Raw genomic sequence first — 26,918 nt, 5'->3', positions numbered from 1 at the left:
GTCTTCTAATGTAACCCACCTTATGATGTTTATGAAAAATCAAATTTCCACTCTGAATGATTCTCTTCCCAGTTTAGGGGGAAAATGGGTTGTTTCAGTTTTTAAGAAATAGATCAAAATTTATTTATTTGATTTAAATATTGATGCTTTGTTGGGATAAACCTATCCAATCAGCAAATATGATTACAGATGTCCTTTGCACCTAATCATCCTCTACAATACCTTTTTGTCCATTAAATCAGAGAAAATTCTAAGTTGCCTGGCAAAGTTATTCTTGGAAAGGAACCCATTTTCTACATTTCCCTCCAGTTACTTCAGAGTTTCAATTTATGTCACCACATAGGATAATTTCATAAGGACACTGACATTATTATTTCACTTTAAAATGTAATTTCATTATTTTGCTCCTAACTTTATTCTCCTTTGGTTTTAAAAGACTATTAGGCCTCCCCAATTACTAAAATGGTTTATGATATACAAGTTATTTTGTATGTATATTCATTGTTAAAATGTGTCTTGACATGGATCTCAGTGTCTTAAGAGGTAATTAACAGTCTTATTTGGAGATTCTCATTCATATTGAACTTTCAGGCCATTTTGCCTGTAGATCTCTTTCCTATAGATTTGAAAGAAAAAGCTGTAATACCAAATACATCACAAATCAGATTATTTGGGAAGAAGACTTAGACTTTCTACCATATAATTTATTCTAAATATGTTTCAATGGTAAAAGAAGTTAACCTGGCATTTTAAGGCATTCAAAGTTATACAACTATTTTAAAATAAGACAAATGCCCTGAATTTATGTAATAGTGGTATTCTCAGATAATAGTATTATTAGAACAACTATCATTTATTCTTGTACTCAATCTTAAAACAAATTATAAATCACAAAAATAATAGCATTAATCATAAATGTGAACATAGTTTTTCTTACAATTTTTTTAGAATATATACTAGTAATGACATAGTTAAAATAATCATTTGATTGTCTAATTGCCTGTTTAATTGCTATAACTAGAATGTTTGATTGGATTGTTCTTTTGGGGGAGTTGCCAGGGAATGTGCTTATTTGTGTGCAATTTTATGTTAATTTATGAACTGCAGTAGAAATCAAGAAAACTAGGGCTTCCCTGTGGTGCAGTGGTTGAGAACCTGCCTGCCAATGCAGGGGACACGGGTTCGAGCCCCGGTCTGGGAAGATCCCACATGCCACGGAGCAACTAGGCCCGTGAGCCACAACTACTGAGCCTGCGTGTCTGGAGCTTCTGCTCCGCAACAAGAGAGGCCGCGACAGTGAGAGGCCTGTGCACCATGATGAAGAGTGACCCCTGCTCGCCGCAATTAGAGAAAGCCCTCGCACAGAAACAAAGACCCAACGCAGCCAAATAAATAAATAAATAAATAAATAACGTTCCCTTTAAAAAAAAAAAAAAGAAAACTAATGCTAAATATTTTAGAAATTTAGTGTGGTATACAGAACTCAGAACTAGAGTTTGGAATTAATTTCCTTAAAAGAATGTAAAACACATCAAGCTTCTTTGAGCAATTCCAAGGGGAAATTTTATTTCCTGTTTAAAAATATATGGATGTAAGAGTTAATCTCCGAAGTTAACTAACAAAAGACACCAGAGTTTTAGATAAACTAATTAAAAGAGATTTAAATCTACCTACTCAGTCTTTTTTTCTTTTCTTATAAGTATATATTTTGTTTGCAGAAAGATTCTGTTGGCTGGTTTTTTACAAATCTGTCTGCTCTTATTTAAAATACTCTCTTATTCTTTCACTGTGATTTATATTCCTTCCTTCCTTATAAATATTTATTTCAAAATATCTTTCAGAGTAGATTGTAACCTTGGTGTGCATATTCTTCTATTTGTTGTGTCTGCTAATACTTTCTCACAGTGATTCATTTCCTCAAGTAGATTATAATCTCTAACTATAAATTCATCTGCAGCGGGGGTTGATTTGGTGGCTTATACTGCATACTCAAGATGTAGCCTCTTAACCACAGCCCAGTTTCAAATTTGCCTCTACTTAGACTGGATGGGTCTCACCATATCTAGATCAGTTTTAATGAAAATATCTTAGTTTAGAATCATTTGAGCCAAGCAGACAGAATGAATTTGGACTCTACACTGGCTGAGGTACGGGCTTCTTTTCTACCCAAGCTTCCTTGTAGTTTCCAAGGGAGGGTTAGTGGCTGATGTTTTTCTATTTCATGGAAAGGTCAGCTCCTTATGACTCCTGGTCATATGCAGGAAGTTTATAGTTAGGTCTTTTGGCCAGAACCCTACTCTCAAGAATAATATTTGCTGTCAACATGTTCATTAGCTAGGAAAACCTTATCATTTATCATTTAAATCAGAGCACTTTGAAAATTGGAAGGGGATTTATTATTAATTATGCAGAAGCAGCAGGTGCAAAGCAAGCCTATCCTTAGAAAATGGTAACCAAGCAGGACCCTATGGGGCCTTCCTGGGACAAACCCTTCCCCCTATGTCCTCTACCTGTTTCTTGTTTGTAGAAAAGCTGTAGTCTTCCAGGCCTCCCTTGAGTCACAAAAGCCCGGCTCAAGAATGAATGATTGAAAGGATGTGAATGTATAGTGACAAAAGTAGGAGGTGGGCCAGAAGAACTGGTAACAAGTTAAATAGTAAATAAGACATATGGCATTATAGAATCTTTAGTTCCTCCTTGAAGTACATAGATAACAGTATTTGAAGCACATTCCTGAGTTATTTTATAGATACTAAAACCCCCACCAAACGGAAGAAGTTAACTACATGATGACCATGAGCACATAACCCCAGACCAGCTGGAGCCTGAGTCTTGGTAATGTTAACCCCTGTGACACCACACTTTTACCTCATCATTAACCAATCAGAGATTGTGCACGAGCTGAGCACACAACCTGTGACTCCCCTCCTTCACCTTCCCTTTAAAAATGCTTCCTTGAAACCTATCAGGGAGTTTGGTGTTTTAGAGCATGAGCTGCCTGGACTCCTTGTATGGCACCTACAATAAACGCTGCATTTACCTTCACCACACCCCAGTGCCAGTAGGTTGGCTTTATCACACGTGGGCAAGCACACCCAAGTTTGTTTTGGTAACAAAACCAGTACATATGTGGTAACCCTGCACTCACGCTAAGGTGGAAGCTATTTTGTCTTTGCCCCTGCCCACCAATTACAGTCCCACATTTTCTGTTCCTTTATTTCTACAGTCTGGATATTTTCCTGGTAATTTATAGTTTGCCAGTACATCCAAAACTTCCACTGTTATACTTGGCCCATGCATTTTGTATTGGAATAGGTCCTTCCAGTATCAACCTTTTCTGATATGTTAACCTAATATTTATTAATTTAATAAATTAACCTTCTTAACCTTTCAATGTTTCACTGCTTCTTGTGAGTTCCACTTGAGTTTATTAGCTACCTCCTTATCATTATCATTACATTTACTTGAATGATAGATACAAAGATGATAAGTAAAGAATTTCCCCCTTTTTCTCTCCCTGGAAATCATTGGCAGAATTTTGTGTAATATTATATGCTTTCTGAATGTTCATCATTCCTAGGTAAAAGTAAAATAATTCTTTTATTTCTTTCACAGGGATCAAACTGGTACTTTGAACTTAAATTCACTACTGATATGTACAATACTTAATAAAACTACTTTATTATTATTTGGCATCTAATTATGGCCAGTAAAACTACTTTGGGAGTAGAATTTACATCTAAATGCTCATTACTCAGAATCAGGGTTCCATTCTACAAGAGTGGGACTAGCAAAAGCCAAGAATGTTCTGAATAGACTGAAGTGCCAAGAAAACTAGCAGAAAATGCTAGGTGGACAAGCTCAACATGTCAGCAGAGCCCACACATGTGCTGAGTTTAGATATACATGGCACAGCCACAAATTCAATGAAGGCAAATGGATCATGAGCTCTTAGAGAAGAGGTAATAACATATTGGAGCTGATGCATTATGTTACACCTACTCTTAGTACCCGATTTGTTGTTCATTCCTTTAGACATACGTCCCTTCCTTCCAATATGATAATCTGTTTATCTCTTTAAGGTTCTATAGGTCCAGCAGAGCACTGAGGACTGCCAAGGAGAAACTTGGTGCAAAGGCAGCAGCTGGCAGTAAGCCTCCATTAATGTAACTTGGCTTTATTACAACTCTGGTAAACTACCTCCTCAACCTCTTTCACTTCTTTGGCTCCAACCTTTCCCTAGCAACCACAATACAGCTTTTCTTCCTATGTTATATTTCCATCTGCCACACTCCTAATTGCCAGCCCATTCTGATGGATTTTGTTCCTCAAAGCTTTTTACTTTCTTACACTGAGGAGTGGTCTGTAAACCCTGTATGTTTTACTGATGTGTTAAACTTGTGGCTTCATCTTTTGAAGATATATTTTAGAGTCAAAATCTGGAGAAAAAAGAGTTAAAACTTTATTTTGACAGAAGAAAATATTATGTTCTTTTTTCTTCCACAGTCTTTTGATTATTTGAAAAGTATCGTATTTCTGATCATGTCAATAGAGTCACGATTTCTCTGATTTTAACAATATGTTAACCTGAACATTGAAAGAGAAACTTTAAACCTAATGCAAGCACACAGAAATGACATACAAACACATTATTGGAGCAGAAGCAAGAAGAAATACAATCCTGCAGCCTGGGGAACAAAACCCACATTCACAGAAAGATAGACACCATGAAAAGGCAAAGGGCTATGTACCAGATGAAGGAACAAGATAAAACCCCAGAAAAACAACTAAATGAAGTGGAGATAGGAAACCTTCTAGAAAAAGAATTCAGAATAATGATAGTGAAGGTGATCCAGGACCTCAGAAAAAGAATGAAGGCAAAGATTGAGAAGATACAAGAAATGTTTAATAAAGACCTAGAAAAATTAAAGAACAAACAAACAGAGATGAACAATACAATAACTGAAATGAAAACTACACTAGAAGGAATCAATAGCAGAATAACTGAGGCAGAAGAACGGATAAGTGACCTGAAAGACAGAATGGTGGAATTCATTGCTGTGGAACAGACTAAAGAAAAAAGAATGAAAAGATATGAAGACAGCCTAAGAGACCTCTGGGACAACATTAAACGCAACAACATTCACATTATAGGGGTCCCAGAAGGAAAAGAGAGAGAGAAAGGACCAGATAAAATATTTGAAGAGATTATAGTTGAAAACCTCCCTAACATGGGAAAGGAAATAGCCATCCAAGTCCGGGAAGTGCAGTGAGTCCCATACAGGATAAACCCAAGGAGAAACAAGCCGAGACACATAGTAATCAAATTGGCAAAAAATAAAGACAAAGAAAAATTATTAAAAGCAACAAGTGAAAAATGACAAATAACATACAAGGGAACTTCCATAAGGTTAACAGCTAATTTCTTAGCAGAAACTCTACAAGCCAGAAGGGAGTGGCGTGATATACTTAAAGAGATGAAAGGGAAGAACCTACAACCAAGATTACTCTCCCCACCAAGGATCTCATTCAGATTTCACAAAGAAATCAAAAGCTTTACAGAGAAGCAAAAGCTAAGAGAATTCAACACCACCAAACCAGCTCTACAACAAATGCTAAAGGAACTTCTCTGGGAAACACAAAAGAAAAGGACCTTCAAAAGCAGACCCAAAACAATTAAGAAAATGGTCATAGGAACACACATATTGATAATTACCTTAAACGTGAATGGATTAAATGCTCCAAACAAAAGACACAGACTTGCTGAATGGATACAAAAACAAGACCCATATATATGTTGTTTACAAGAGACCCACTTCAGACCTAGGGACACATTCAGACTGAAAGTGAGGGGATGGAAAAAGATATTCCATGCAAATGGAAATCAAAAGAAAGCTGGAGTAGCAATACTCATATCAGATAAAAGAGACTTTAAATAAAGAATGTTACAAGAGACAAGGAAGGACACTACATAATGATCAAGGGATCAATCTGAGAAGAAGATATAACAATTATATATATATATATATATATATATATATATATGCACCCAACATAGGAGCACCTCAATACATAAGGCAACTGCTAACAGCTATAAAAGAGGAAATTAACAGTAACACAATAATAGTTGGGGACTTTAACACCTCACTTACACCAATGGACAGATCAACCAAAATGAAAATAAATAAGGAAACAGAAGCTTTAAAGGACACAATAGTCCAGATAGATTTAATTGATATTTAAAGGACATTCCATCCAAAAACAGCAGATTACACTTTCTTCTCAACTGCGCATGGAACATTCTCCAGGATAGGTCACAGGTTGGGTCACAAATCAAGCCTCAGTAAATTTAAGAAACTTGAAATTGTATCAAGCATCTTTTCTGACCACAACGCTATGAGATTAGAAATGAATTACAGGGAAAAAAACGTAAAAAAACACAAACACATGGAGGCTAAACACTACATTACTAAATAACCAAGAGATCACTGAAGAAATCAAAGAGGAAATAAAAAAAACCTAGAGACAAATGACAATGAAAACACAATGATCCAAAACCTATGGGATGCAGCTAAGAGGAAAGTTTATAGCTATACAAGCTTACATCAAGAAACAAGAAAAATCTCAAGTAAACAATCTAACCTTACACCAAAAGGAACTATAGAAAGAAGAACAAACAAAACCCAAAGTTATCAGAAGGAAAGAAATCATACAGATCAGAGCAGAAATAAATGAAATAGAAATGAAGAAAACAAAAGCAAAGATCAATAAAACTGAAAGCTGGTTCTTTGAGAAGATAAACAAAATTGATAAACCATTAGCCAGACTCATCAAGAAAAAGAGGGAGAGGACTCAAATCAATAAAATTAGAAATGAAAAAGGAGAAGTTACAACAGACACCGCAGAAATACAAAGCATCCTAAGAGACTACTACAAGCAACTCTATGCCAATAAAATGGATAACCTGGAAGAAATGGACAAATTCTTAGAAAGGTATAACCCTCCAAGACTGAACCAGGAAGCAACAGAAAATATAAACAGACCAATCACAAGTAATGAAATTGAAACTGTGATTAAAAATCTTCCAACAAACAAAAGTCCAGGATCAGCTGGCTTCACAGGTGAATTCTATCAAATATTTAGAGAAGAGCTAACACCCATCCTTCTCAAACTCTTCCAAAAAATTGCAGAGGAAGGAAAACTCCCAAACTCATTCTATGAGGCCACCATCACCCTGATACCAAAACCAAAGATACTACAAAAAAGAAAATTACAGACCAATATCACTGAAGAATATAGATGCAAAAAATCTCAACAAAATACTAGCAAACAGAATCCAGAACACATTAAAAGGATCATACACCATGATCAAGTGGAATTTATCCCAGGGAAGCAAGGATTCTTCAATATATGCAAATCAATCAATGTGAGACACCATATTAACAAACTGAAGAATAAAAACCAAATGATCATCTCAATAGATGCAGAAAAAGCTTTTGACAAAATTCAACACCCATTTATGATAAAAACTCTCCAGAAAGTGGGCATAGAGGGAACCTACCACAACATAATAAAGGCCATATAGGACAAAAAAAGAAAAAGAAAAAAAAAGAAACACATTTGTGTGTTTCACCTATCCTACATAATAAATCACGTACTTGGGAAAATTCTAACTGATGTCACTGTTCTCTTTGTTGTTTTTGACTTCTTAGCCTACCTGAAAAGATTAGGACTCCTTGACAGTAAGTCAATTCATGGTCTGCTGAACAAATATTTTCTATTTACTTTATCTCAATACCTACTTGTTTGCCTTATGCTGCCCAAATCAAATTATTTTATTTTATTTATTTAAAAAAAAACTCCATAAGGAACAGGCATTTTGAGTTTATCAAATACCTGGAAAGTTTTAAAAGCATTTATAGTTAAATAATTTTCAAACATATTTAACTAATAAACCTCATCCTTTAAAAATACATATTTCAGAGTAATTCCTGGTCATTATAGAAAGTTAAGAAAATGGGTATACATTTCTATGAAAAGAAGAAAATGAGAGTTATAAGAATCATACCACTAAATGTAACCACTGTTAATATTTTTGTATATTCTATTCTATAGTATACTTATATTACCCATATAAATACATAATAAACTTATAGATACATGTACATTCTTTTAAAATCCTGCTTTCAAAAAATATTCTTCAAAGAGTGCTTTGTTTTAACATCTTTATTGGAGTATAATTGCTTTACAATGGTGTGTTAGTTTCTGCTTTATAACAAAGTGAATCAGCTATACATATACATATATCCCCATATCTCCTCCCTCTTGCAAATCCCTCCCATCCTCCCTATCCCACCCCTCTAGGTGGTCACAGGGCGCCAAACTTATCTCCCTGTGCTATGTCGTTGCTTCCCACTAGCTATCTATTTTACAATTTGTAGTGTATATGTGTCCATGCCACTCTCTCACTTTGTCTCAGCTTACCATTCCCCCTCCCCGTGTCCTCAAGTCCATTCTCTACCTCTGCGTCTTTATTCCTGTCCTGCCCCTACGTTCTTCAGAACAATTCTTTTTCTTTTTTTAGATTCCATATGTATGTGTTAGCATTCAGTATTTGTTTTTCTCTTTCTGACTTACTTCACTCTGTATGACAGACTCTAGGTCCATCCACCTCACTACTAATAACTCAGTTTCGTTTATTTTTATGGCTGAGTAATATTCCATTGTATATATGTGCCACATCTTCTTTATCCATTCATCTGTCAATGGACATTTTGGTTGCTTCCATGCATTGGCTATTGTAAATAGAGCTGCAATGAACATTGTGGTACATGACTCTTTTTGAATTATGGTTTTCTCAGGGTATATGCCCAGTAGTGGGATTGCTAGGTCATATGGTAGTTCTATGTTTAGTTTTTTAAGGAACATCCATACTGTTCTCCATAGTGACTTTATCAATTTACATTCCCACCAACAGTGCAAGATGGTTCCCTTTTCTCCATACCCTCTCCAGCATTTATTGTTTGTAGATTTTTTAATTTTTTGAGGTAGAATTGTATTGCTATTAACTTCCCTCTTAGAACTGCTTTTGCTGCATCCCATAGGTTTTGGGTCGTCGTGTTTTCATTGTCATTTATTTGTAGGTATTTTTTGATTTCTTCTTTAATTTCTTCAGTAATCTCTTGGTTATGTAGTAGTGTATTGTTTAGTCTCCATGTGTTTGTATTTTTTATAGGTTTTTTCCTGTAATTGATATGTAATCTCATAGAATTGTGTTTGGAAAAGATACTTGATATGATTTCAATTTTCTTAAATTTACCAAGTCTTGATTTGTGACCCAAGATATAATCTATCCTGGAGAATGTTCCATGAGCTCTTGAGAACAAAGTGTATTCTGTTGTTTTTGGATGCAATGTCCTATAAATATCAATTAAGTCCATCTTGTTTAACGTATCATTTAAAGCTTGTGTTTCCTTATTTATTTTCATTTTGGATGATCTGTCCATTGGTGAAAGTGGGGTGTTAAAGTCCCCTACTATGATTGTGTTACTGTTGATTTCCCATTTTATGGCTGCTAGCATTTGCCTTATGTATTCAGGTGCTCCTATGTTGGGTGCATAAATATTTACAATTGTTATATCTTCTTCTTGGATTGATCCCTTGATCATTATGTAGTGTCCTTCTTTGTCTCTTGTAGTAGTCTGTATTTTAAAATCTATTTCATCTGATATGAGAATTGCTACTCCAGCTTTCTTTTGATTTCCATTTGCATGGAATATTTTTTCCATCCCCTCACTTTCAGTCTGAATGTGTCCCTAGGTCTGAAGTGGGTCTCTTGTAGGGAGCATATATGTGGGTCTTGTTTTTGTAACCATTCAGCCAGTCTATGTCTTTTTGTTGGAGCATTTAATCCATTTACATTTAAGGTAGTTATTAATATGTATGTTCCTATTACCATTTTCTTAATTGTTTTGGGTTTGTTATTGTAGGTGTTTTCCTTCTGGAGATGTTCCTTTAGCATTTGTTGTAAAGCTGTTTGGTGGTGCTGAATTTTCTTAGCTTTTTCTTGTCTGAAAATGTGTCAGTTTCTCTGCTGAATCTGAATGAGATCCTTGCTGGTTAGAGTAATCTTGGTTGTAGTTTTTTCCCTTTCATCACTTTAAATATGTCTTGCCACTCCTTTCTGGCTTGCAGTGTTTCTGCTGAAATATCAGCTGTTACTTTAGGGGGATTCTCTTGTATGTTATTTGTTGGTTTTCCCTTGCTGCTTTTAATATTTTTCTTTGTACTTAATTTTTGATAGTTTGATTTATATGTGTCTTGGCATGTTTGTCCTTGGATTTATCCTTTATGGGACTCTGTCTGTTTCCTGGACTTGACTATTTCCTTTCCATATTAGGGAAGTTTTCAACTATAATCTCTTCAAATATTTTCTCAGTACCTTTCTTTTTCTCTTCTTCTTCTGGGACCCCTGTAATTCAAGTGTTCATGCATTTAATGTTGTCCCAGTGGTCTCTGAGACTGTCCTCAATTCTTTTCATTCTTTTTTCTTTATTCTGCTCTGCAATAGTTATTTCCACTATTTTACTTTCCAGGTCACATGTCCGTTCTTTTGCCTCAGTTATTCTGCTCTTGATTCCTTCTACAGAATTTTTAATTTCATTTATTTTGCTGTTCATCATTGTTTGTTTGCTCTTTAGTTCTTCTAAGTCCTTATTAAATGCGTTTGTATTATCTCCATTCTATTTTCAAGATTTTAAATATGTCTTTACTATCATTATGGTCATCTTTACTATCATTACTCTGACTTCTTTTTCAGGTAGACTGCCTATTTCCTTTTCATTGTTTGGTCTGGTGAGTTTTTACCTTGTTCCTTCATCTGCTGTGTGTTTCTCTGTCTTCTCATTTTTCCTAACTTACTGTGTTTGGAGTCTCCTTTTTGTAGGCTGCAGTTTTGTAGTTCCCATTGTTTTTGGTGTCTGCTCCCAGTAGGGTTAGGTTGGTTCAGTGGGTTGTGTAGGCTTCCTGGTGGAGGGGACTTGTCCCTGTGTTCTGTTGGATAAGACTATATCTTGTCTTTCTGGTGGGCAGAACGACCTACAGTGGTGTGTTTTGGGGTGTCTGTGACCTTATTATTTTAGGCAGCCTCTCTTCTAATGGATAGGGTTGTTTTCCTGTCTTCCTAGTTGTTTGGCATAGGGTGTCCTGCACTGTAGCTTGCTGGTCATTGAGTGGAGCTGGGTCTTAGCATTGAGATGAAGATCTCTGGGAAAGTTTTTTTTTTTTTTTGGTTAAATTTATTTAATTATTTATTTTTGGCTGCATTGGGTCTTTGTTACTACATGCGGGCTTTCTCTAGTTGCGGTGAGCGGGAGCTACTCTTCATTGTGGTGCATAGGCCTCTTGTTGTGGTGGCTGCTCTTGTGCATGAATTGTAGGCATGTGGGCTTCAGTAGTTGTGGCTCGTGGGCTCTAGAGCACAGGCTCGGTAGTTGTGGCTCATGGGCTTAGTTGCTCTATGGCATGTGGGATCTTCCTGGACCAGGGCTCAAACCCATGTCCCCTGGATTGGCAGGCAGATTCTTAACCACTATGCCACCAAGGAAGTCCAACCTGTTTTTTTTTTTATTAGTTTCTGCTTTATAACAAAGTGAATCAGTCATACATATACATCTGTTCGCACATCCCTTCCCTCTTGCATCTCCCTCCCTCCCACCCTCCTTATCCCACCCCTCCAGGCAGTCACAAAGCACCGAGCTGATCTCCCTGTGCTATGCGGCATCTTCCCACTATCTATCTACCTTACGTTTGGTACTGTATATATGTCCATGCCTCTCTTTCGCTTTGTCACAGCTTACCCTTCCCCCTCCCCATATCCTCAAGTCCATACTCAAGTAGGTCTGTGTCTTTATTCCTGTTTTACCCCAGGTTTTTCATGACATTTTTTTCCCTTAAATTCCATATACATGTGTTAGCATACGGTATTTGTCTTTCTCTTTCTGACTTACTTCACTCTGTATGACAGACTCTAGGTCTATCCACCGCATTACAAATAGCTCAGTTTCATTTCTTTTTATGGCTGAGTAATATTCCATTGTATATATGTACCACATCTTCTTTATCCATTCATCCGATGATGGACACTTAGGTTGTTTCCACCTCTGGGCTATTGTGAATAGAGCTGCAATGAACATTTTGGTACATGTCTCTTTTTGAATTATGGTTTTCTCCGGGTATATGCCTAGTAGTGGGATTGCTGGGTCATAAGGTAGTTCTACTTTTAGTTTTTTAAGGAACCTCCATACTGTTCTCCATAGTGGCTGTACCAATTCACATTCCCACCAGCAGTGCAAGAGTGTTCCCTTTTCTCCACACCCTCTCCAGCATTTATTGTTTCTAGATTTCTTGATGATGGCCATTCTGACTGGTGTGAGATGATATCTCATTGTAGTTTTGATTTGCATTTCTCTAATGATTAATCATGTTGAGCATTCTTTCATGTGTTTGTTGGCAGTCTGTATATCTTCTTTGGAGAAATGCCTATTTAAGTCTTCTGCCCATTTTTGGATTGGGTTGTTTGTTTTTTTGCGATTGAGCTGCATGAGCCGCTTATAAATTTTGGAGATTAATCCTTTGTCAATTGCTTCATTTGCAAATATTTTCTCCCATTCGGAGGGTTGTCTTTTGGTCTTTTTTATGGTTTCCTTTGCTGTGCAAAAGCTTTGAAGTTTCATTAGGTCCCATTTGTTTATCTTTGTTTTTATTTCCATTTCTCTAGGAGGTGGGTCCAAAAGGATCTTGTTGTGATTTATGTCATAGAGTGTTCTGCCTATGTTTTCCAATAAGAGTTTGATAGTTTCTGGCCTTACATTTAGGTCTTTAATCCATTTTGAGCTTATTTTTGTGTATGGTGTTAGGGAGTGATCTAATCTCATACTTTTACATGTCCCTGTCCAGTTTTCCCAGCACCACTTATTGAAGAGGCTGTCCTTTCTCCACTGTACATTCCTGCCTCCTTTATCAAAGATAAGGTGACCATATGTGCGTGGGTTATCTCTGGGCTTTCTATCCTGTTCCATTGATCTATATGTCTGGTTTTGTGCCAATACCATACTGTCTTGATTACTTTAGCTTTGTAGTATAGTCTGAAGTCAGGGAGCCTGATTGCTCCAGCTCCGTTTTTCGTTCTCAAGATTGCTTTGGCTATTCGGGGTCTTATGTGTTTCCATACAAATTGTGAAATCTTTTGTTCTAGTTCTGTGAAAAATGCCAGTGGTAGTTTGATAGGGATTGCATTGAAGCTGTAGATTGCTTTGGGTAGTAGAGTCATTTTCACAATATTGATTCTTCCAATCCAGGAACATGGTATATCTCTCCATCTATTTGTATCATTTTTAATTTCTTTCATCAGTGTCTTATAATTTTCTGCATACAGGTCTTTTGTCTCCTTAGGTAGGTTTATTCCTAGGTATTTTATTCTTTTTGTTGCAATGGTAAATGGGAGTGTTTTCTTGATTTCACTTTCAGATTTTTCATCATTAGTGTACAGGAATGCCTGAGATTTCTGTGCATTAATTTTGTATCCTGCTACTTTACCAAATTCATTGATTAGCTCTAGTAGTTTTCTGGTAACATCTTTAGGATTCTCTATGTATAGTATCATGTCATCTGCAAACAGTGACTGCTTTACTTCTTCTTTTCCAATTTGGATTCCTTTTATTTCCTTTTCTTCTCTGATTGCTGTGGCTAAAACTTCCAAAACTAAGTTGAATAAAAGTGGTGAGAGTGGGCAGTCTTGTCTTGTTCCTGATCTTAGTGAAAATGGTTTCAGTTTTTCACCATTGAGGACGATGTTGGCTGTGGGTTTGTCATATATAGCCTTTATTATGTTGAGGAAAGTTCCCTCTATGCCTACTTTCTGCAGGGTTTTCTGGGAGAGCTTTTGCCATTTGATATTACATGGAGCTGGGAGGTCCTGAACCAGTGTACTGAACTTGGCTCTCTGAACTCAGAGACACAGGCCTCACACCTGGCTGGAGCATGAAGACCCTGTCAGCCACAGGGCTCCGAACTCCAGATCTCCACACTCCGGAGCCCCCCCTTTGGATCTAGAGTGTTTTTAAAATACTTATTTATGTATTATTTATTTTTGGCTATGTGGGGTCTTAGTGGCGGCATGTGGGATCTTTCCTTGTGGCACATGGGCTCTTCATTCTAGTGCACAGGATTCTCTCTAGTTATGGTATGTGGGCTTCTCCTTGCAGTGGCTTTTCTTGTTGCAGAGCACTGGCTCTAGGCCCACGGGTTTCCGTAGTTGTGGCTTACAGGCTCTAGAGTGCAGGCTCAGTAGTTGTGCCACGTGGGCTTTGTTGATCTTCAGGACATGGGATCTTCCCAGACCAGGGTTCAAACCCGTGTCCCCTGCATTGGCAGGCAGATCCTTAACAAATGTGCCACCAGGGAAGTCCCCTTTTACATGTTTTTTATTCCCCAGTGTAGTGTAAATTTGGGTTGGTTCAGAGATTTAAGGTCTTTTTGTATCAAATCCATTTGTCTGCAGAATGCTAGCTCATCATGGCCATATATCACAGTTCTCTTCCTCCTCTCCAAACTGACAGGGAATTCTTTGATAGAAAGAGGGTAAAGCAAATCATACTGTGTCCTAATGGATGCCACATGTTCACAGATTGTATTAAAATTCAGGCTGATCATGGCATTAAGAAGGAAGTTCATTTAAGGTAGTAATTCCTTACCAGAAAAATAAGTTCTTTACTTGGAATCAAACAATCTTCAAGTGATTTAAAGAACTTGAAGATGCAGTGTTGTACTTTCTGCAGAGAATGTTTTAAGAAAAACTAATTTGATCTCAAAGTGTAGACAGAGAAACGCCATCTGGAAAAAAATTGGAATGGAAAAATTTTAAGATTATATTTCTCTTGTATTTTTGGAAAAATCAACCTGATAATTGTGTTACTAAGACAGAGCTTAATGGCTAGGTAAGGTAGGTCAAAAACAAAACAATCCAAATGAAAACTTAGAAATGTGGTTGGTAATGGGAGCATGAAGTGCTAGGTAGGAGGGAAAGGGGGAGAGATGGAGAAGGCTCATAGTACTGCTTTCCCAAATCCCTCAGCATTAGTCTTCTTCATTCCTCATAATTTGGAGGAGGTCTCTATCTCTAGGACAAGAACTGGGTTTACACCAAGAAAATGTAGGCATTTCCAAATAACTCAAATATGCCACACCCAGGCTCAGAGATTGCAGAGTTAGTATTCTCTCCAAGACTTCTCTGTCCGATGAACCTTTAATGAGACATGGGATAATTTGGGAGTGAGATAAATGAAACCACATCTTTGAAGGCTACTGTCCCTTACATATTATGTTAATTTGGCAAAAAGCAGTTCTAAGCAAGGATGTAGAGTATATGACTGGCATGATTCTAAGGAGTCAGTGCATGAGACTAATTATTTTTTGCATATAAGTCATTGGACATAAATGGAGCAGAGGAAGACCTAATACATCTAGGAAATGGAGGAGAGGACAAAAAAATCGTTTTAAAAGTGTGGTAGATGACTGCTTAACAGGAATGGGAGGATATGATCTCAACTTCTCAGAAAGGTACTGCTCATTTACATTTTGAGAGCAGGTGGCTTTTTGGCCTTGGACAAGTGATTGGTGAGTGATTACCTTTTCACCCTCTACATTTAGTGGGTAGCTGCATTTAAGACAGCTGCTTCTCCCAGGTTATTCCTCTATTTTAGAATGTTACCGGCTATTGTCTTAAAAGTTAGATAAGGAGTATCAACAATAAGCAAAAATGTTGACTTTTTCTTTTACTTAAAAACAGATCAGGAGATTAGAAAATGCTACTACATAGGGAGGAAATAAGAGCAAAAACTTAAAGCCTGACTGCTGCTCCAGAGTGCTTTACATAGATTAACATATTTAATGCCTAATATAGCCCTATGAAAATCCTTGAGTACAGCACAGGGAGGTTAAATCACTTACCCAAGATCACACACACACAGTTCAGAAGTCATGATTTCAACCTCCAAAATCTGGATCCCCAATCCACACTCTCAACCACTATTTTCAGAGAACATCCATTCTACTTTCACCTGGTTGTGTATGGTTGGATAAGTCACTGCATTTCTCAATTTCTCTATTCTCCTTTCCTTAATTTACCTACCTCAGAAAGTTGTTGAGAGTGAGAAATGACATAACATATATCAATGTATAAATAACACTACAGGGTATTGTTTTTCGTTGTTTTAAACATAAAGCTCTAGCCGTTGTGAGATCTGTCTTTAAGATGAGTTATATTGGTACTTCCTTCAGTACTGATGGAAATTCTAGTGCTGACTCTCTTTGCATCCTGCTTCAGAGTGCATGGTTCAGGACGAGACTGGAGAGGTGAGCACTGGGCTGGACATCCCTGGACATCCCTTACTGCTTGGGTCTACTGAAGGTGGAATGGAAAGAAAGGTGACTGATGGTGCTGTAACAGTCACGAGGCCAGTTGGTTTATGCCTTGTACTTTTGGTTTAGTACTGTTCCCTGCTCTCCTTCTCCCAGTTCTTTTAAAATCAGTGGCTGCTACTACATCTGCCCTGGCACCCCTGACTGCTGGGGACCCTGCCTTCATGCTGCTCTGCTCAGCCACAAGTTAGGGCTAAACGTTGGGGAGAGAGTACTCAGTTGTGAGGTTGAGGGATGTGTGGAGTAGGGCTAGAGGCAGGATAGATTTAGCTTTTCCTGCTCTTGATAATGGTTAACTCACCCAGTAAAAAGTTAATTACAACAGTAAGTATATGAATCATAGAAAAATCACTTAAAAATTGTTTAACAATTAGCATAACACTAAAAATAAACAAAAATTAGAGAATACGTTTAAACCAAAATATTAGGCTAGACAAAAAAGAGGGAAAATTTATCTTTACTTCTTTCTAGTCCTATGCCTTTTCAGTTATTGCAGCACTTCTGAGAGAGGAAATTAATTGTAATAAAATAATAATCAAACTTCCTGCCTGGCAAAGAAAAGATAAAACCTTGAAGGCTTACATTTTTCATTTCTCTTAGAATTTAAAACTTTTGATAAACATTCTGATGATGAGATTATCTAAATTTTAGGTAGCATGGTGAATGAAAGCCTATATTTATGTAATTCTTACTAAGGCCTAGAATTGATTTTTAAACATATAAGAAAAAGCATAAACCCAATATTTTAATTTAAACAATTATTCTTTAATTTTTATTTTTATCGTTATACCAATTGTTAAATTGTAAACGATTGTTCTGTTATTCACATTCTTACTGGTATGACTTTACTTTTGACATTCACTATGGTTTTTGTTCTTGTGGACTGTTTCAGATACATTGGACAATCGAGATTACTTCGGATTGTATAATTAGGATATTTGCAATAGTCAAAATGTGAGGAAGACGTAGTGTTTCTATTTTGGAAAATTCTTGTAGAATTGGTCTATTCTTTTTTTTTAATCTTTAAATTTTATACTGTTATACTTTATTTTTTAACATCTTTATTGAAGTATAATTGCTTTACAATGGTGTGTTAGTTTCTGCTTTAAAACAAAGTGAATCAGCTATACATATACATCTATCCCCATATCTCCTCCCCCTTGTGTCCCCCTCCCATCCTCCCTATCCCACCCCTCTAGGTGGTCACAAAGTACCAAGCTGATCTCCCTGTGATATGTGACTGCTTCCCACTACCTATCTATTTTACATTTGGTAGTGTATATATGTCCATGCCACTCTCTCACTTCTTCCCAGCTTAACTTTCCCACTCCCCGTTTCCTCAAGTCCATTCTCTACATCTGCATCTTTATTCCTCTCCTGCCCCTAGGTTCTTCAGAACAATTTTTCTTTTTTTTTCAGATCCATATATATATGTGTTAGCATACAGTATTTGTTTTTCTCTTTCTGACTTACTTCACTCTGTATGACAGACTCTAGGTCCATCCACCTCACTATAAATAACTCAGTTTCGTTTCTTTTTATGCCTGAGTAATATTCCATTGTATATATGTGCCACATCTTCTTATCCATTCATCTGTCAATGGACACTTAGGTTGCTTCCATGTCTTGGCTATTGTAAATAGCCCTGCAATGAACTATGTGGTACATGCCTTTTTTTTTCTTTTTTGAATTTTTGATTTTTATTTTATTTTGTTATACCATGACACTTTTTGAATTATGGCTTTCTCAGGGTATATACCCAGTAGTGGGATTGCTGGGTCATATGGTAGTTCTATTCTTAGATTTTTAAGGAACCTCCATACTGTTCTCCATAGTGGCTGTATCAATTTACATTCCCACCAACAGTGCAAAAGTGTTCCATTTTCTCCACACCATTTCTAGCATTTATTGTTTGTAGACTTTTTGATGATGGCCATTCTGACTGGTATGAGGTGATACCTCATTGTACTTTTGATTTGCATTTCTGTAATAATTCGTGATGTTGACCATCTTTTTTAAAAATTTTATACAGCAGGTTCTTATGAGTCATCAATTTTATACAAATCAGTATATACATGTCAATCCCAATCACCCAATTCATCACATCACCAACCCCACACCCTCACAGGTTTCCCCCCTTGGTGTCCATATATTTGTTCTCTACATCAGTGTCTCAATTTCTGCCCTACAAACTGGTTCATCTGTACCATTTTTCTAGGTTCCACATATATGCGTTAATATATGATATTTGTTTTTCTCTTTCTGACTTACCACACTCTGTATGACAGTCTCTAGATCCATCCACGTCTCAACAAATGACCCAATTTCGTTCCTTTTTATGGCTGAGTAATATTCCATTGCATATATGTACCACAACTTCTTTATCTTTTCATCTGTTGATGGGCATTTAGGTGGCTTCCATTACCTGGCTATTGTAAATAGTGCTGCAATGAACATTGGGGTGCATGTGTCTTTTTGAATTGTGGTTTTCTCTGGGTATACGCCCAGTAGTGGAATTGCTGGATCATATGGTAATTCTATTTTTAGTTTTTTAAGGAACCTCCATAACCTTCTCCATAGTGGCTGTATCAATTTACATTCCCACCAACAGTGCAAGGGGGTTTCCTTTTCTCCACACCCACTCCAGCATTTGTTGCTTGTAGATTTTCTGATGAAGCCCATTCTAAGTGGTGTGAGCTGATACCTCATTGTAATTCTGATTTGCATTTCTCTAAATGTTGAGCAGTTTTTCATGTGCTTCTTGGTCATCTGCATGTCTTCTTTGGAGAAATGTCTATTTAGGTCTTCTGCCCATATTTGGATTAGTTTGTTTTTTTAACATTGAGCTGCATGAGCTGTTTATATATTTTGGAGATTAATCCTTTGTCAGTTGATTCATTTGCAAATATTTTCTCCCATTCTGGGGTTGTCTTTTCATCTTCTTTATGGTTTCCTTTGCTGTGCAAAAGCTTTTAAGTTTCATTAAGTCCCATTTGTTTATTTTTGTTTTTATTTCCATTACTCTAGAAGGTAGATCAAAAAAGATCTTGCTGTGATTTATGTCAAAGAGTGTTCTTCCTATGTTTTCCTCTAAGAGTTTTATATTGGCCGGTCTCACATTTAGGTTTCTAACCTATTTTGAGTTTATTATTGTGTATGGTGTTACGGAGTGTTCTAATTTCATTCTTTTACATGTAGCTGTCCAGTTTTCCAGCACCACTTATTGAAGAGACAGTCTTTTCTCCATTGTATATACTTGCCTCCTTTGTCATAGATTAGTTGACCATAGGTGCGTGGGTTTACCTCTGGGCTTTCTATCTTGTTCCACTGATCTATGTCTCTGTTTTTGTGCCAGTACCATATGGTCTTGATTACTGTCACTTTGTAGTATAGTCTGAAGTCAGGGATTCTGATTCCTCCAGCTCTGCTTTTTTCCCTCAAGACTGCTTTGGCTATTCAGGTCTTTTTTGTCTTCATACAAATTTTAAGATTTTTTGTTGTAGTTCCATAAAAAATGCCATTGGTAATTTGAGAGGGATTGCAGTGAATCTGTAGATTTCTTTGAGTAGGACAGTCATTTTCACAATATTGATTCTTCCAATCCAAGAACATGATATATACTTCCAATCCAAGAACATGGTATATCTCTCCATTTGTTGGTATCATCTGTAATTCCTTTCATCAGTGTCTTATAGTTTTCTGCATACAGGTCTTTTGTCTCCTTAGGTAGGTTTATTCCTACGTATTTTATTCTTTTTGTTGCAATGGTAAATGGGAGTGTTTCCTTAACTTCTCTCTTATATTTTTCATCATTAGTGTATAGGAATGCAAGAGATTTCTGTGCATTAATTTTGTATCCTGCAACTTTACCAAAATCATTGATTAGCTCTAGTAGTTTTCTGGTGGCATCCTTAGGATTCTCTATGTATAGTATCATGTCATCTGCAAACAGTGACAGTTTTACTTCTTCTTTTCCAATTTGTATTCCTTTTATTTCTTTTCCTTCTCTTATTGCCGAGGCTAGGACTTCCAACGTTTTTGTTGAATAAGAGCAGTGAGAGTGCACATCCTTGTCTTGTTCCTGATCTTAGAGGAAATGCTTTCAGTTTTTCACCATTGAGAATGATGTTTGCTGTGGATGTGTCATATATGGCCTTTATTATGTTGAGGTAGGTTCCCTCTATGCCCCCATTCTGGAGAGTTTTTATCATAAATCGTTGTTGAATTTTGTCCAAAGCTTTTTCTGCATCTATTGAGATGATCATTTGGTTTTTATTCTTCAGTTTGTTAATATGGTGTCTCACATTGATTGATTTGCATATATTGAAGAATCCTTGCATCCCTGGGATAAATCCCACTTGATTGTGGTGTATGATCCTTTTAATATGTTACTGGGTTCTGTTTGCTAGTATTTTGTTGAGGATTTTTGCATCTATATTCTTCAGTGATATTCGTCTGTAATTTTCTTTTTTTTTGTAGTATCTTTGTCTGGTTTTGGTATCAGGGTGATGGTGTCCTCATAAAAGGAGTTTGGGAGTATTCCTTCCTCCACAATTTTTTGGAAGAGTTTGAGAAGGATGGGTGTTAGCTCTTCTCTAAATATTTGATAGAATTCACCTGTGAAGCCAGCTGATCCTGGACTTTTCTTTGTTGGAAGATTTTTAATCACAGTTTCAATTTCATTACTTGTGATTGGTCTGTTTATATTTTCTGTTGCTTCCTGGTTCAGTCTTGGAAGGTTATACCTTTCTATGAACTTGTCCATTTCTTCCAGGTTGTCCGTTTTATTGGCATAGAGTTGCTTGTAGTAGTCTCTTAGGATGATTTGTGTTTCTGCGGTGTCTTTTGTAACTTCTCCTTTTTCATTTCTTATTTTATTGATTTGAGTCCTCTCCCTCTTTTTCTTGATGGGTTTGGCTAATGGTTTATCAATTTTGTTTATCTTCTCAAAGAACAAGATTTTAGTTTTATTGATCTTTACTATTGTTTTCTTTGTTTCTATTTCATTTATTTCTGCTCTGATCTTTATCATTTCTGTTTTGTGCTAACTTTTGGTTTTGTTTATTCTTCTTTCTATAGTTCCTTTAGGTGTAATGTTAGCTTATTTATTTGGGATTTTTCTTGTTTCTTGAGGTAAGCTTGTATAGCTATAAACTTCCCTCTTATAACTGCTTTTGCTACATCCCATAAGTTTTGTATCATCAATTTTTCACTGTCATTTGTCTCTAGGTATTTTTTCATTTCCTTTTTGATTTCTTCAGTGATCTCTTGGTTATTTAGTAACGTAGTGTTTAGCCTCCATATGTTTGTGATTTTTACGTTTTTTCCCCTGCAATTCATTTCTAATCTCATAGTGTTGTCATCAGAAAAGATGCTTGATATGATTTCAATTTTCTTAAATTTACTGACGCTTGATTTGTGACCCAGCATATGATCTATCCTGGAGAATGTTCCATGCACACTTGAGAAGAAAGTGTAATCTGCTGTTTTTGGATGGAATGTCCTATAAATATCAAGTAAATCTATCTGGTCTATCATGTCATTTAAAGCTTCTGTTTCCTTATTTATTTTCATTTTGGTTGATCTGTCCATTGGTGTAAGTGAGGTGTTAGTGTTCCCCACTATTATTGTGTTATTGTTGATTTCCTCATTTACAGCTGTTTGCAGTTTCCTTATGTATTGAGGTGCTGCTATGTTGGGTGCATATATATTTATAATTGTTATATCTTTTTCTTGGATTAATCCCTTGAGCATTATGTAGTGTTCTTCCTTGTCTCTTGTAACATTCTTTATTTTAAAGTTTATTTTATCTGATATGAGTATAGTTACTCCAGCTTTCTTTTGATTTCCATTTGCATGGAGTATCTTTTTCCATCCCCTCACTTTCAGTCTGTATGTGTCCCTAGGTCTGAAGTGGATATCTTGTAGACAACATATATATGGGTCTTGTTTTTGTATCCATTCAGCAAGCCTGTGTCTTTTGTTTGGAGCATTGAATCCATTCCATAATTAAGGTAATTATCCATAATTATCCAATCCATAATTAAGGTAATTATCGATATGTATGTCCTTATGACCATTTTTCTTCATTGTTTTAGGTTGTTTTTGTTCATCCTTTTCTTCTCTTGTGTTTCCCACTTAGAGAAATTCCTTTAGCATTTGTTGTAGAGCTAGTTTGGTGGTGTTGAATTGTCTTAGCTTTTGCTTCTCTGCAAAGGTTTTGATTTCGCCATCAAATGTGAATGTGGGGTTTCCCTGGTGGCACATTTATTGAGAGTCCGCCTGCCAATGCAGAGGACACGGGTTCGTGCCCCGGTTCAGGAAGATTCCACATACCGTGGAGCAGCTGGGCCCGTAAGCCATGGCCACTGAGCCTGCATGTCCAGAGCCTGTGCTCCACGACGGGAGAGGCCACAACAGTGAGAGGCCTGCGTACCGAAAAAAAGAAAATAATCTGAATGTGATCCTTGCTGGGTAGATTAATCTTAGTTGTAGGTTCTTCCCTTTCATCACTTTAAATATATCATGCCACTCCCTTCTGGCTTGTAGATTTTCTGTCGAGAAATCAGCTGTTAACCTTATGGGAGTTCCCTTGTTTGTTATTTGTCGTTTTTCCCTTGCTGCTTTTAATAATTTTTCTTTGTCTTTATTTTTTGCCAATTTGATTACTATGTGTCTCGACCTGTTTCTCTTTGGGTTTATCCTGTATGGGACTTTCTGTGCTTCCTGGACTTGGGTGGTTATTTCCTTTCCCATGTTAGGAAAGATTTTGACTGTAATCTCTTCAAATATTTTATCTGGTCCTTTCTCTCTCTCTTTTCCTTCTGGGACCCCTATAATGTGAATGCTGTTGCATTTAGTGTTGTCCCAGAGCTCTCATAGGCTGTCTTCATTTCTTTTCATTCTTTTTTCTTTATTCTGTTTTGCAGCGGTGAATTCCACCATTCTATCTTCCAGGTCACATATCCATTCTTCTGCCTCAGTTATTCTACTATTGATTCCTTCTAGTGTAGTTTTTATTTCAGTTATTGTATTGTTCATCTCTGTTTGTTTGTTCTTTAATTCTTCTAGGTCTTTATTAAACATTTCTTGCATCTTCTCGATCTTTGCCTCCATTCTTTTTCCAAGGTCCTGGATATTCTTCACTATCATTATTCTGGATATTTTTTCTAGAAGGTTTCCTATCTCCACTTCATTTAGTTGTTTTTCTGGGGTTTTATCTTGTTCCTTCATCTGGTACATAGTCCTCTGCCTTTTCATCTTGTCTCCCTTTCTGTGAATGTGGTTTTTTTCCCACAGGCTGCAGGACTGCAGTTTTTCTTGCTTCTGCATCTGCCCTCTCAATGTTGAGCATTTTTCATGTGCTTCTTGGTCCTCTGTATGTCTGTTTTGGTGAAATGTCTATTTAGGTCTTCCACCCCATTTTTAATTGGGTTGTTTGTTTTTTGGATATTGAGCTCCATGAGCTGTTTGTATATTTTGGTTGCTTCATCTGCAAATATTTTCTCCATTCTGAGGGTTGTCTTCTCATCTTGTTTATGGTTTTCTTTGCTGTGCAAAAGCTTTTAAGTTTAATTAGGTCCCATTTGTTTATTTTTGTTTTTATTTTCCTTATTCTCAGAGTTGGGTCAAAAAAGATCTTACTGTGGTTTATGTCAAAGGGAGTTTTTCGTATGTTTTCCTCTATGAGTTTTATAGTGTCTGTTCTTGCATTTAACTCTTTAATCCATTTCTGTGTATGGTGTTAGGTAGTGTTCTAATTTCATTCTTTTACATGTAGCTGTCCAGTTTTCCCAGCACCACTTATTGAAGAGACTGTCTTTTCTCCATTGTATATTCTTGCCTCCTTTGTCATAAATTAGATGACCATATGTGCATGGGTTATCTCTCGACTTTCTATCCTGTACTATTGATCTATATTTCTGTTTCTGTGCCAGTACCCTACTGTCTTTATTACTGTAGCTTTTTAATATAGTTTGAAGTCACGGAGCCTGATTCCTCCAGCTCTGTTCTTCTTTCTTGAAATTACTTTGGCTATTCTGGGTCTTTTGTGTTTCTATACATACTGTTACATTTTTTGTTCTAATTCTGTGAACAATGCCATTGGTAATTTGATAGTGATTTCACTGAATCTGTAGATTGCTTTGGGCTTTATAGTCATTTTCACAATATTGATTCTTCCAATCCAAGAGCATGGTATATTTCTCCATCTGTTTATGTCATCTTTGATTTCTTTCATCAGTGTTTTATAGTTTTCTGAGTACAGGTATTTGCCTCCTTAGGTAGGTTTATTCCTAGGTATTTTATTCTTTTTGTTGCAGTGGTTAATGGGATTGTTTCCTTAACTTCTCTTTTTGATCTTTTGTCATTAATGTATAGGAATGCCAGAGATTTCTGTGCATTAATTTTGTATCCTTCAACCTTACCAAATTCATTGCTTGGTTGTAGTAGTTTTCTGGTGGCCTCTTTTGGATTTTCTATGTATATTATTATGTCATTTGTAAAGAGTGACAGTTTTACTTCTTTTCCAATTTGTATTCCTTTTATTTCTTTTTCTTCTCTGATTGCTATGGTTAGGACTTCCAAAACTATGTTTGAATAAGAGTGGCGAGAGTGGATATCCTTGTCTTGTTCCTGATCTTAGTGGAAATGCTTTCAGTTTTTCACCATTGTGAATGATGTTAGTTGTGGGTTTGTTATATATGACCTTTATTATGTTGAAGTATATGATCTTTATTACGTTGAGGTAGGTTCCCTCCATGTCCACTTTCTGGAGTACTTATCTAGACTCTAGATACCTCACAGATAATACTATCTTGCTTTCCTGAATGGCCTGGAGCCTGGTCATGAGCAATTTGTGCTGACTTAAAGTTCTTTGATGGATTCTAACACTTAAGAATTTCATCCCCTTGGGTTAAAGCATCTTGAGCAGCCTTCTGTTCAAGTGTAAATGTGCTTGGAAAGGATGGATTACCAGATCCTTAGGTACGGTGCAATGATGAGCCTTAAAACATAATAGTATGGTGCTCTACCACTTGTCAAAGTTTGTGTACTTAAAACTGGTTCAATTTTACTATACATAAAATATACTTCAATAATTCTAATAAAAAATCAAGCAAACATAATATTGCATCTTTCAGTTTTTAGGGTTGGAAGAAGAATTTTTAATTGAGAGGCAATTGGACTGAGTGGTTTCCAGAGAACTCCATTTCCTTAAACTTCACCTTCTCCTTGAGATTTTCTCAAGTCAGCTTCTATCTATGCAAACTTCTTTAGGGATGTGCTTCTCTTACTTCTTAAAATGTTTATCTCCTTTTCACTGAAATATTTTCATCTAAAAAGTTGGAAATGATTACAAATTAACAAATCTTTTGAAATGTATTATGTTTCTTCCTTACCTACTTTTCCTTACAAGTTTCCCTTATGAGATGTAACCATTTTTATTTTTTTATAGAAATCTAATTAGCATTTGCATAATTATTATTATTTTTTTTACAATCTATTTATTTATTTTGGCTGTTTTGTGTCTTCTTTGCAGCACACAGGCTTTCTCTAGTTGCTGCTGCAGGGGCTACTCTTCATTGCTGTGAACAGGCTTCTCATTACAGTGGCTTCCCTTGTTGTGGAGCACAGGCTCTAGGCATGCGGGCTTTAGTAGTTGCAGCACGCAGGCCCAGTAGTTGCAGTACAAGGGCCCCAGAGAGCATGGGCTTCAGTAGTTGTAGCACATGGACTCAGTAGTTGTGGTTTGTGGGCTCCAGAGTGTAGACTCAGTAGTTGTGGCGCACAGGCTTAGTTGCTCCATGGCATGTGGGATCTTCCTGGACCAGGAATTGAACCTGTGTCCCCCGCATTGGCAGGCAGATTCTTAACCACCATGCCACCGGGGAAGTCCCGAGATGTAACCATTTTTAACAATTCAGTTTTTATCCTAGTACATCTTTACTTATGAATATTCAGATATGCATATCCTTTTTTTAGCCAAATTGTGTCATGACTAACATACTACACTGCAACTTGCTTTTTAAATTCAGTGTCATATCATGGATATCCTTCTACTGCTTATACATCTACTTCATTATTTTAAAAGTCTGAATTTTATTCTGTTAAAAAAATGGAGCACAATTTGTTTATCTAGTCCCCAACTGATTTACTTTAAATTTGTTCTAATCCATTATAGTTCAAAAATGTTATTAAGAATATTCTTGAGGGCTTCCCTGGTGGCGCAGTGGTTGAGAGTCCGCCTGCCGATGCAGGGGACACGGGTTCGTGCTCCTGTCTGGGAAGATCCCATATGCTGTGGAGCAGCTGGACCCTTGAGCCATGGCTGCTGAGCCTGCACATCCGGAGCCTGTGCTCCGCAATGGGAGAGGCCACAACAGTGAGAGGCCCGCATACAGCAAAAAAAACAAAAAAAAAGAATATTCTTGAACATGCAT

The sequence above is a fragment of the Hyperoodon ampullatus genome, assembly GCF_949752795.1.
Source record: "Hyperoodon ampullatus genome assembly, chromosome: 17".
In the NCBI taxonomy this organism is placed as follows: domain Eukaryota; kingdom Metazoa; phylum Chordata; class Mammalia; order Artiodactyla; family Ziphiidae; genus Hyperoodon; species Hyperoodon ampullatus.
The sequence above is the reverse complement of the archived record's forward strand: the minus strand, read 5'-3'. Positions refer to the sequence as shown.